The following is an 11,437-nucleotide window of genomic DNA, read 5'->3' as shown; positions in this document are numbered from 1 at the left end:
GATTAATGTAACAAAACTGGTGCTGACTGCACCTTTTTCTTTTTCCTGCTGAGTGTGTTTGTTTTCTCACCTAAAATCCTGGCTCTCCCCAAGCTGCCTGGTTTCTTATTCCATACCTCTCTGCAAGAGTTTACAGGCTTCATATATAAATTACAATTCCCCTTTATTAATCTAATTGATCGTTTGGTTCCAAATGCATATGCAAGATCTTTTGAAACCTTTTAGACCCCTGTGGTTCAATATCAATCTCAAAATATTAAAAGCATCTTGTGGAAAATTAGAAAGCAGATGAGACACTTTGGGATTGGAGATGCTGTAGAAGCTGAAACTTTTAAAGCAGCATTGACACAATTATTGAATGCTGTCATTGCTCAAAAGGGCTTTTTATTTTATTGGTTCTTCTGTAATTGTTTTGTACTTTTACTCTATCTGTGCTGTGCAGCTGCCAGGAATTCAACGTTAATGAGCAGCAACATTTAGCTGCAATCAGACAAAGCCTACACCTTGAGGTTTTTTTCCATTCTTCTTTCTCATGTTCATTTACCAGGCACGGATATTTTGTTGCCTGGAATTTACAGAATGCTTTGGGTTGGAAGGGACCTTCAAGCCCCTTTAGTTCCAGCCCCTTGTCATGGGCAGGGACACCTTCCACTAGACCAGGTTGTTCCAAGCCCTACAAAACCTGGCTCAAGGATGGAAAACTTCTTGGATCATCTTTCTCATCTAAGAACAAAATATTTTGGAAGTACAGGTTCTCATATCCAATTGATGGAAAAAAAAAACCACTTGAAAAATGGAATTTTCAAAGACAGAATACGGCTCATTCCACATGGATCATTTCACTAACTTCTATATGCTTACACAACCTTTTCCCTAGATTTGATGTGTTTCAGGGAAGGGGTGTGTCCCATGGTGACTTTGGAGCTTTTGGGAAGCCAAAGAGAGACGACTTCATTCAGGAACGTTCAGTCGTGACTGCAGGTGGCATGATTGTTCCAACTGAATTAATGTAACAAACTATTCTCATTCCCTGCAAGGATAGCAACTGTTTCCTAAGAAAAACCTAAAGGAAAAATATTCCTCTCCTTTTCTTTATTCTTATCAAATCACACACTGGAAAGGAGTTGAAAGGAATCAAAACAGCCAAGCTGCCCTTTCTAATGGAGGAAAAAATAAACTTTGATTGGTATCATCAGAGTAAGAGATGGTTCTTGAATTGAAAATACCTTTACAGGGTCTTCCTGAAATATTCACTGTTATCAAGTTTAAGTTCTTGTGGAGCACCTCGAAAAAAAAAGGGCCCTTTGAGAAAAAGGGGGTAACAGTAATAGGTCCAATTTAAAACTTTCAGTCAAATTTAGAGGCAGATTTTAAATATTTAATTTTTTTTCAGTGGAGTGAGTTAGCTTAAAATACATAAAAATAGTAAACAGAACAATGCAAGTGAGTTATTAGGAAATTCAAGCAACATTTTTTTCTTAAACTCTTTGCTTAAACATTTTCATGGCAACCATGGTAAAAAAAAAAAAAATCCACAAATAAATAGGGAAATCTCAACAAAAGCTCTCATATAGCAATTCTAAAAATTAAAACTACACACACTATTTGTTGCATTTCACCCTCTTCCTCTATAAAAGAAATAAAGTAATTTATTTTATATATTTCTTTATCCCAGACAAGCTGAGTTTAAAAGTGGAGAACATTGGGCATGTCCAGTGGAAAATAATAATGAAAGAACTCTTGCCCAGGAGAAGGAAAAGTCACTCAGGTGAGTATAATAGATACTGATAAGTAGTAATAGGAAAATAAGTAAATAAAAATAAAGAAATTAAGAAAACTAAAGAAAAAATAGTCAGAAGCTCAAACAATTCAGACATTAAAGTAAATTGTGAGATTTTGCACCATTTATTTGAACATTTTCTTTACTACTTTTCCCAAAACTATTTCTTGTTTTAGGGAATTTAGTCATGCAACTAAATCTGTCTCTTTCTTTGTAACTCCCTCGGTGTGGAAATGGCTTAGAGGAATCTAATCCTCCATTTCCAGGCTCTCCAAAAAAGCTGCCATGAAACCTGTCATTCTTCATTCCTCAGATATGGAGCTTCTCCAGTAAAAAGTAAGATTCATAGAAATAGAGAAGAACTGGGAATATTCACCAGCAGATGAGATGAAAGATGGAAAATGCAAGGATCAGCAGGAAAACATTTCTGTGAAGGCCAGAGCTGTCTGTCTTTATTTAATTTAGAGTTAGTCTGAGAAAAGGAAAAGGCTACTTAACCACACAGTCCTAACTCAAAAAATTAGGGAAAAACAGTCAAAAGAAAATCAGCCCGGCATGATTATAAAGGAAAAGAAATAAGAATGTTTTTATACATGAAAAATACAACTTACAAGTCTATTCATCCCAATGTAAAACTGTATAAAAGACAAATTTTAATCTTTTGAGAAATCCAGCTTTTAGAACTCTGATTTTACCAGTTCTCTGCTTTAGTTCAATAAAGAATCAATAGATTAAAATATTTATCATTAACTTTCTTCACCAATTACAATGCTTTTGAGCCTACACTAAAAATCTCTTCCTTCCTCACACCTGAGACTTACAACTTCTCTCCATCCTCTAATGTAATATTGTCCTTTACTTACAGAATCATTAATGTTGAAAAAGGCCTCCAAGATCATCAAGTTTGACTGCTAAACAGCAGAACCATGCCTGAAGTTTCCTCCTCCAACACTCACTGGCCACATCAGGCTGTGGTTTCATTAACTCCACCCTGTTAATTGACAGCTGCCCTGCTCAGTTGGCTCTGAGTTGGCTCAGCCATCTGTTAGCCCATAACACATCTAATACAGCCCATTTTTTCTGTATATTTGAGACATCCAGCCCAGAAAAGCCCACCAAGACTCCCTTGTCTTCCCAGTCCACTGGTGAGCACCAGCAGAGGCTGTTACTTCAGCAGAGATTCAGAAACCTCTGGCAACAGCTCCCCCTCAAACCTCCCTGCAAGGAGTTTGGATAAAACCACAGCTGGATAACAGGATAAACATTCCCAATAAATCCTGGCTCAGTGTCACTCTCCTCATCACTCACCTGTAAATCAATAATGAAGGTGTAAGATGGATGTAATTTGACCACTGAAGAGTGCAAAGAAGCCAGGAGCTGCTCCTAAATTTGCTTTTACTCCCCTACCCCCTCACAAGGGGAGGTCTGGACAAGGCTCACTTCATGTTCCCCAGCCATCTTTTGGGATCAACACATTGTCTGCAAATCTGGATCCCCACCTTGCTCTCAGTGTCTCCAGTCAATTACAATCAGAAAAGACTCATATTCTTCCATTTGCTCCTACTTGTCAACATTATGATCTAAGCAAAGGTCATAATGCTCCAATATCCAAAATCCAGCTAATTGATTCCCCCTGGGTATCAAATCCCCACAGCACTGCAGTTATTGCTGCATCAATCATATTGCTACTCATACCAAAGAATTAGAGGGATGTCCAAAACACTGAAATCTCTGACTCCTCCTGTCCTCAGCTTCTCCTCCGGCCATTTCTAAGCACACCAATTTTCTTGATAACACATTTGAAATTCAATTTCCCTCATGGGATTTGATTGTGCTTATAAATCTGAGCCTGGCCTCTGACCAGATCCCCAAAATGCTCCAGCTTCCAAATTCCTCCCAAAATTCCTGCCAAACTCTCAGTTACTGTATCCACAGCCTAACAAAATACCACCTTGACACCTGTTTGGGGAATTAGAGCACCCAAGAACCACTGATAACTCACATCAAATATTTCTACATCATTCCCATTTCTGCAGCCGTGTATAACATTTCTGCAATGTCAGCTTCACGTCCAAATACATCAACTTTAATCTTTTTTTCCTAGAGGGACATGCAAAGGTATGAGATTCCTACCCATGCAAGTTTTGGGTTTTTTCAGTAAATAATAAATCCATTTAAAAAATGGGATATTTTCAAAACTAAGCCTCAGAGCAGGTTACTTCCCCAATGAACTGCTTCAAGTTTGCTACTCACAAAAAACTCATTAAAGCACAAACAAAATTAAGTCCTTTAGCATTATCTTAGACCTGAAAAAAATAGCTTTGAATGAGACTATGCATTCAAATATAAACCAGGATCAATACAGTAATTTTGCTGATGAATTTCTGCGGTCAAATGTAACACCAATAAACTCTCACTGAGTTTGAGAGATGGAGGCCTGTGGATGGAGAGCTGCATCTTCAGCAATGGTGAGTTGAAGGGCCCAGCCTCTCCATCAGCAGTCCCTGACATTGATTTTCTTCTGCTTAGAGAGATTTATTCTCACTCTTAAGGTGATTTTATTTCTAATGCCATATTATTACTAGGAACTGTCCCACTAGAAGGAAATTGCTGAAAACCTGGGCTCTACCAAGGCACCAGATACAGCCAGGGAGACATGAGTTACCTTGGGAACACCTGTGGCAATCCTGACCTCCCACAAGACAGGAAAATTGAAGATATTAGCATCCTTCCTGCGAGATTTTCAGCAGCTCAGGTTAAAAGGGGAGGATTAGTTACCCATAAGCCTTTTGTGGAGCCTTGTGGAAGGATTAATTAAATGGTAAAACATAGTTAAAATGGCAACTAAGTCATCACATCTGGGCAGACAAAATCTTTTGGCCTCAGAGACAAACACTTTAGGCTGAGGTCAGAGGTGCCTTATCCACAGACAGAGAGGGCACCTGTTTGGGGCTAATGCCTGTTTCTTCTACCATGTCTTTTACACCCACACATGTCTTTTTGTGTTTGCAAACATAATGAAAAATTTTGCTGCAGAAAATCTGTTTTCTGAAAAAAAACTGAGCCAAACAGTCATGGAATTTTGAAATTGGAATGTTTTCTAATCACCTGGTACAAAGTATGTCAAGGAACTTTCTTGGACTAATTAGAGGTGCTCTTCAAGATGGGATCGTGCTTCCTTACCCAGAGCACAGCAACAGCATCAATAAATGATATTAATTGCAGGGTGGATCCAACTCCAGCTATTTTATTGCTGAGGAACTCAAACAACAAATAATGCCAGAACATCTATCAAAGAGAAAGCCACACGAGTTCACCGAACCATCCTGTGTGCATTTATCTAAAATAAAAATTATATGGAAATGTGTATGCAAATTAGGTGTGGCCCTCAAGCTCCTGGAAAGTCGCCAAAAAAGCCTTCGGTGTTGCAAAGTTGATCATCCTATCTACCATATGGTGGTACCTATCAATCTTGAGAGGGAAAAGATACCAGCTCCTCATACAGATGGCACCCATCGCAGTACCTGTAAAAAGTTTGGGGATTTAGAGATGAAAGTGAGTCAATTTTGATGTTATGGAAAAACATTTGGAGTTCTAAGCAGAGTTTTATAATTAATATTACAGCAATATGATATAAAATGTATTAGTAAGCTATAGCCAACCTAAATTTCTTCTAGGAGGATTTATTAACCAATGACAGAAAATTAAAATATTTCCCTAGACATTTCTTTATGAGTGGGTGCATTTAACTGGAACATCTACCTCTGGGACAGAAGAGGTTCAATGACCTCATAAAAGCACAGAATGGTTTGGGTTGAAAGGAAGCTTAAAGCTCATGGGCAGGAACACCTTCCACCATCCCATGGTGCTCCAAGCCCTTTCCAGCCTGGCCTGGGGCATTTCCAGGGATGGGGAAGCCACAGCTTCTCTGGGCACCCTCTGCCAGGCACTCCCCACATATCACCTCCCTCACAGGGAAGAATATTTTCCTAAACAGAATTTTGAATCTGAACCCACTCTCAGTGCAAACCCATTGCCCCTGTTCCTGTCACTAGAGCTCCTGAAGGGTCTGTCTTGACTTCCTTGTAGGCTCGCTTCCGTACAAGTACAGGACTCTGTTAAATCACATCTCCAGTGTCCCCTGCTGATTGCTCTTTGATTTTCATCCACAGTGCCGTCTCCAAATAAACAAACTGGATTTTTTTCTGAGCAAAAAACCCAATTTGTGAAGCATTTATTGGCTTCAGCACCACGGTTTGTGTGATTTGCTTCTCCCTGTCCCACACTATACTTGATGAACATGCCCTTAGCAGCACCTCAGGATCTAGAAAATCATTGAGAGCTGCTTTTTGCATGTGGTTGCTGCTAAGTATCTCAACTTTTCTCAGTACTTTGGAGGCTTTCACTTCTCTGAAACATAGTTTGGAGAGACAATTTTCGCTTTTGCTATTGAGCACTGATGCCAAAGAACATTCCCGCTCTCCCATGCATAGCATTAGCACAGTGTACATCTGAAAAAATGTATTTATATATCTCAGAATGTGAAGTGATGTGTAATTAGGAGTTTAGATGAGAAATTATCGCGGGGAAACAGGGCTTGGGAGTTGTATCATCTGTCGGGTGCAGCGCTCGCGCGGCTCCGCGAGGAAGTTGCACGAACGCACGCACGGCACTTTCCCTATTTATAAAGCGCAGAAAACTTCTCCGCTCAGCTGCAAGGCCCACTCAGCCAAGCTGTGGGAATATTTCGTAATGAACAACTCTTTTGCAAGATTTTGTCTCTTTGTCTGTTTACACTTAGCTGGTTAATGGCGGGGTGTTTGCTCCTGTGGGTTCTGCTCGAGATAACCGCGTGCTGGAGCCGTGGGAGTTTCCCCTGCTCTGGGCAGAGCATGGATCTCATGGTTTGGCCCAGTGGGAGATGAGGGTGCTCAGAAAGATTCGAGTCCCAAGAAAGGAAAACAGTTAACGTTGCGTTGACAATGCGCCTGAGTTTGATACATTGCCAAACAAGATGTATAGATTTTGTGTAGCGTTGCCTGTAATCAACCTACTGTGGTATAATTAAGGGACTGGCTTAGTTTAGATATAAGAAATGAACTCTCCTTCTCAAATGCAAAATTGGTCAAGGGGTTGGTTGGCTTTTTTATTTTTCTCTGGTTTATTTTCTTGCGAGTGAAGAGAACATTTGTAATTTCTGTTCTTTCTGTTGTAAATTGTGCGGCGCCGAAAGTTAAAAAATATCTGGCAAGCACACATTGCGTATTGCACTCCCCGTGATTAGTACAGGTCCATTGGTGGAATGAAATCAGCTCAAACAATGGGTAGAAATAAATCATTACTGGGTACACGAGATCTGAGATGGAAAAGGCACTAATGGTTGTTAAATGAGGTATATTGCATAGAAGGATTATATTTTGAATGGTGTTAAAATTGCTTTGGGAGTGAATATTCTGACTAATATTATTATTTGTGTACTTGAACTCTGACGTGATGGGATTGTACTCCTGTAAAGAGTTCATGAGAACTAGAAACAGATTATCAATGCCTTTTCTTTTTCTTTTACATTCTGAATAACAAGATGATAAACCACAGTTAGAGTGTATGAACTGCAGCTTTATCTACTTCTCTCTATGAGTCAATCAAGTCAGAAATGTTCTTAGGTTTTTTTACATAAAAAGATATTTTTGTGTCAATGACAAAGGACTTCATAAAAATGTATTGATCCCCAAATATAAGAGAAATGTGTCTCAGGTCGAGCTGGGATTTGAGGAGAGAGGAATGAACTGAGAGAGAAAGATCTTCCAGGTCACAATGTAAATATTTATTAAATGCTCACAAGTACAAGCTGGTTGGGTAGTGACCCAAAATCTTCATCACAGATTCATGAAGCTACAGAAGTTGGATTTTGACGTTCCTTGTGGATCCCTCCCAGCTCCAGGCATTCTACGAGATTCTACGAGTCTACGATTGTAAAGGCCTGATTTAATGATGTTTTCTAGTAAATCCTCATGGCCATTGTGTAGGGTACACAATCCCAACCTCTGGCTCTTGCCATCAGTGCCACATTCTTCCCTCCCTGGGGGCCCCTGACACACAACTCCATCCAGAAGATGTTGTAGGAGACGTCACTCACTTCCTCTCCTGTCTCTTCTTCCTGCTGTTATCTGGGGGAGATTTTTTTCCACTCTTACCTTTCCAGTTGAGAAATTATTTCTAAAATGTGAAGCTTTTCTCGTCTGTAAATCTCAGTTTTGGTACTGTGCCATTGTTGAAGGCAAACTGGCAGACTGTCAGATTGTTTTCAGTAAGTTATACCGCATTCAAAGTTAAAATGGGACCATTTATCCATGTTTGTATTTCTGGGATCATGGTTTGTAGAAACAATTGGTTCCAGGAATGGAACTTTTGTTATCGTTTTTCAGAGGAGCATTTGGCAGGATAGTCCCATGAATTAAAAAAATTAAAAAAAAAAATAATAAAAAAAAAAAAATCTTGAAAAAAAAAAGCTGAACAAACCCTAGTGTGCCTTTTAAATTCTCCCATCTCTGAGTTATCAATAACTACAGTGAATGCTGCCCTCAAAACTTGATAAAATGGATCTTTTTCTTTGAGATCTACCTGTGCTTTTAGTGCAGCTTCTCTCACAGACAGGTATCGGTGAAGATTGCCTGAGACGTTCACATGGTTTAAATCTTTTCTGAATACCAATAGTGGGGGAGGATATAGAACCAGGCTGAGGCTGAGTTAATGTTTGATGGATCCACCCTGGATGAGGGCACCCAGCAGCTCTGAAAGGCTTCAATTGGTGTATTAAGACAGGGGAAAGGATGTAATTTATCTCAGATAACAGGCTGTAAAATCACTCAGAATTCAAACTTGCTTGCAAACAGGGTCCTTTTTATTTGCCTATCAGCTAAAAGATGTTGTTTTGTTGTCCTCCCCCTTCCCAAGTAGAGTGGATGAAGTTTTTCTCTAATTACTAATACATTTCTCACAAAAGAAATAAAAATTCTGGGAAGTAATCTAATCACAAATTCAGATCTCATCTGATAAAAAGGACCACAAGAAGGAGACTTTTTCCAATATTTGTTTGAAATGAAATGTGCTTCAGAAATGACGCAGTTTGTTTTGACGCTTTCAAAGTGGAGCTGCTGGGGGTTTATTTTTGAAGTGAAATTTGAAAAGAAATGGATTCAGAGTAGATTAAAATGTTAAATAATTCAAAACTAATCTAAATATTTCACCTTGGTCAGCTATATCAGCTGACTTCAGGTTTTAATAACAAAAAAATTCTTAGTAATTTTTACTGATCTTTTTTTTCCCTTTTATTCCCTATTGATTCCTGTTTAAATTGAACCTTCTCAGGTTTCTGCTATTTTTGTAGTCTCACCTGAAACAGAAGAAATTAATTATTTTTCCAGCTCTATCACAGATTAATGAGCTCATAAATGAATAAAATGCAGTAAACCCATGGACTGTCTTTCTTTCTTCTTTTAGCCAAATTTCACAACTTTACCTGTTAATCTATACTAAAGGTGCTACATATTTGGTTTCTTTTGGACTAGAAAGTTTTATTCCCACTTAAAATTTTCTGGAATTTAAATGGTAGAGTTGCCTGATAACCTGAAAACATTCAGTACAAACTTAGAGGTCTGTTAACTTTCTTTTAATGCAATATTTAAACCACAAAAATGGCTGATTTTCCCTTACACTGAAGGCTCTGTCACATAAATTTGAACACTGATAGAAAAAGATGATTTTACAGAGCAGTTTTATGTCATTGTTTCTCATCAGTTATATTTCCCTGCAATTTAAGGCAATCAACAAAATTTGAAAAGTTGCTTTCAATATTATGTACAACCCTGTAATTTTTAACATAAACCTCCGTGGACCCAGGATAATTTCTAATATATCCCACCACTAACCCTTCCAGCTGGTACAGGATCCATTGATTGCTGGTGTGCCACACTTTGTTTCGTGTTTTTTAGCCAATTTTAAACCCATTAAACTCAACTTCCCACTTATTCTGTGGCTCCACATCTTAACATTAACCTTTTCTAGGAAACCCTGTCAAAGGATGTCTGAAAATGTAAGTATAGGATGTCTGTTGCATTGCCTTGTCTCTCCTGGCAGAAATAATAACGATAAAGGATTCCAGTAGATCTGTCAGACCTGAGGACTTTCCCTCCCCCCAAAATTAAATTTGCTTTCTCTAATTGGGCAGTGCTTGTCCCAGTGTACCTTTCATTTGATTCCTTAAAATATTAACTGGGACATTCTCCACAGTTTATGCCAGTGATATATTCTTTCCCCATATGTCCCTAGACCAATTTAAATAATTCCTTTATTAAATTTCACCAGCCTTCAAGGATCTGAAATTTCTAATAGAGTCTCCAATTTCCCTTCTTACTTCCTTTGGCTGTCTTGGATATATTTTGTCTGATTCTGATGTTTATCAATATTTTTAAAAGCCTCTAATCTTCTGATACCTGATTTGAATGATATCTGGATGCTTTCTAATTCCTCATTTTCGAGCTCTGAAATCTGGTGTCAGATTTTTTCAAATGAAGGGAGCAGAAGTTGTCTCACGTAATTTGACTTTTTTTGTTTCTGCTCTTAACTATTTCTGAGAATGCTCCGGGTCTTTACCAATGCAACAATTACTGTCAATCCTGATTACATTTAAGATGTTTTGTAGAATATTTTGAGTCTAAATTTGATTTTGTGTGCCTACACCAGATTTATGGGTTTAGAGTGATGCCTACTAACCTTGCTGGGGTTCAGATTCTACCAGCACTTCCACCTTAAACCAGTGCTGCTGTCATAACTTAGCTGTGAAAACCAGCCACAGGCTAAAAAAAAAGGCACTGAAAGTTCCCTCCAAAGACTTTTTGTTTGGGTTTTTTTAAGGGTTTACATTAAAAACAAGGAGGCTTTTTTTAGCACATGCTTAATTTGAAAAGAATAATAACCAAAAAAAAGGACTTCATAAAGGACTTTTGCAGACTATTAGTCCATAATGTGGACCAGACTCAGTGTGTGTGTATCTTTGTAAATGATTAACTGCAATGGGAAATTATTAGAAACAAGAAATTGGCAGAAGAAATTTTTTTTTTTTAAAGAATGGTTTAACAAGGATGGATTTTTTTTTTTTAAAGACCAAACAGCCTGAAAACACCAGAGCCAGGACCAAGGAATCACCAGACTCATCTCATGAATGGGTTGAACAATGGTGTGAGGACAGTGGCATCTTCAGCTGCTGCATCCTTGGTCCTACAATGTCCCAAATCCCTACAGGCTGCATCCCACAGAAGGGACACACAACCCAGGCTTGGACAGGAGCTGTGCATCTGAATTTTACATCACAGTCCAAAGGAAATTTTATCCATTGTGGGTGTTCTCCATGACTTTCCTAAGATATGGGACAACTTTTACACCTTAGACCTCTACTTTTAGATTTTTGATGATGTATTTATATAGCAGTGACAAAAAGTGAGACAAGAACAAAACAATTCGTGATTAACAAGTGGAAAAATATCAGGCCAGGTTGGATGGGGCTTAGATCAACATCTAGAGGAAAATGTCCCTGCCCATGGCAGAGGGTGGGAGGAGGTGAACCTTAAGGTCTTTTCCAACACAAACCACTCCACAATT

The sequence above is a fragment of the Pseudopodoces humilis genome, chromosome 8, assembly GCF_049639895.1.
Source record: "Pseudopodoces humilis isolate 2021_Gansu_Grassland_sample_001 chromosome 8, ASM4963989v1, whole genome shotgun sequence".
NCBI classification, from domain to species: Eukaryota; Metazoa; Chordata; class Aves; order Passeriformes; family Paridae; genus Pseudopodoces; species Pseudopodoces humilis.
This window is presented reverse-complemented; position numbering follows the sequence as displayed.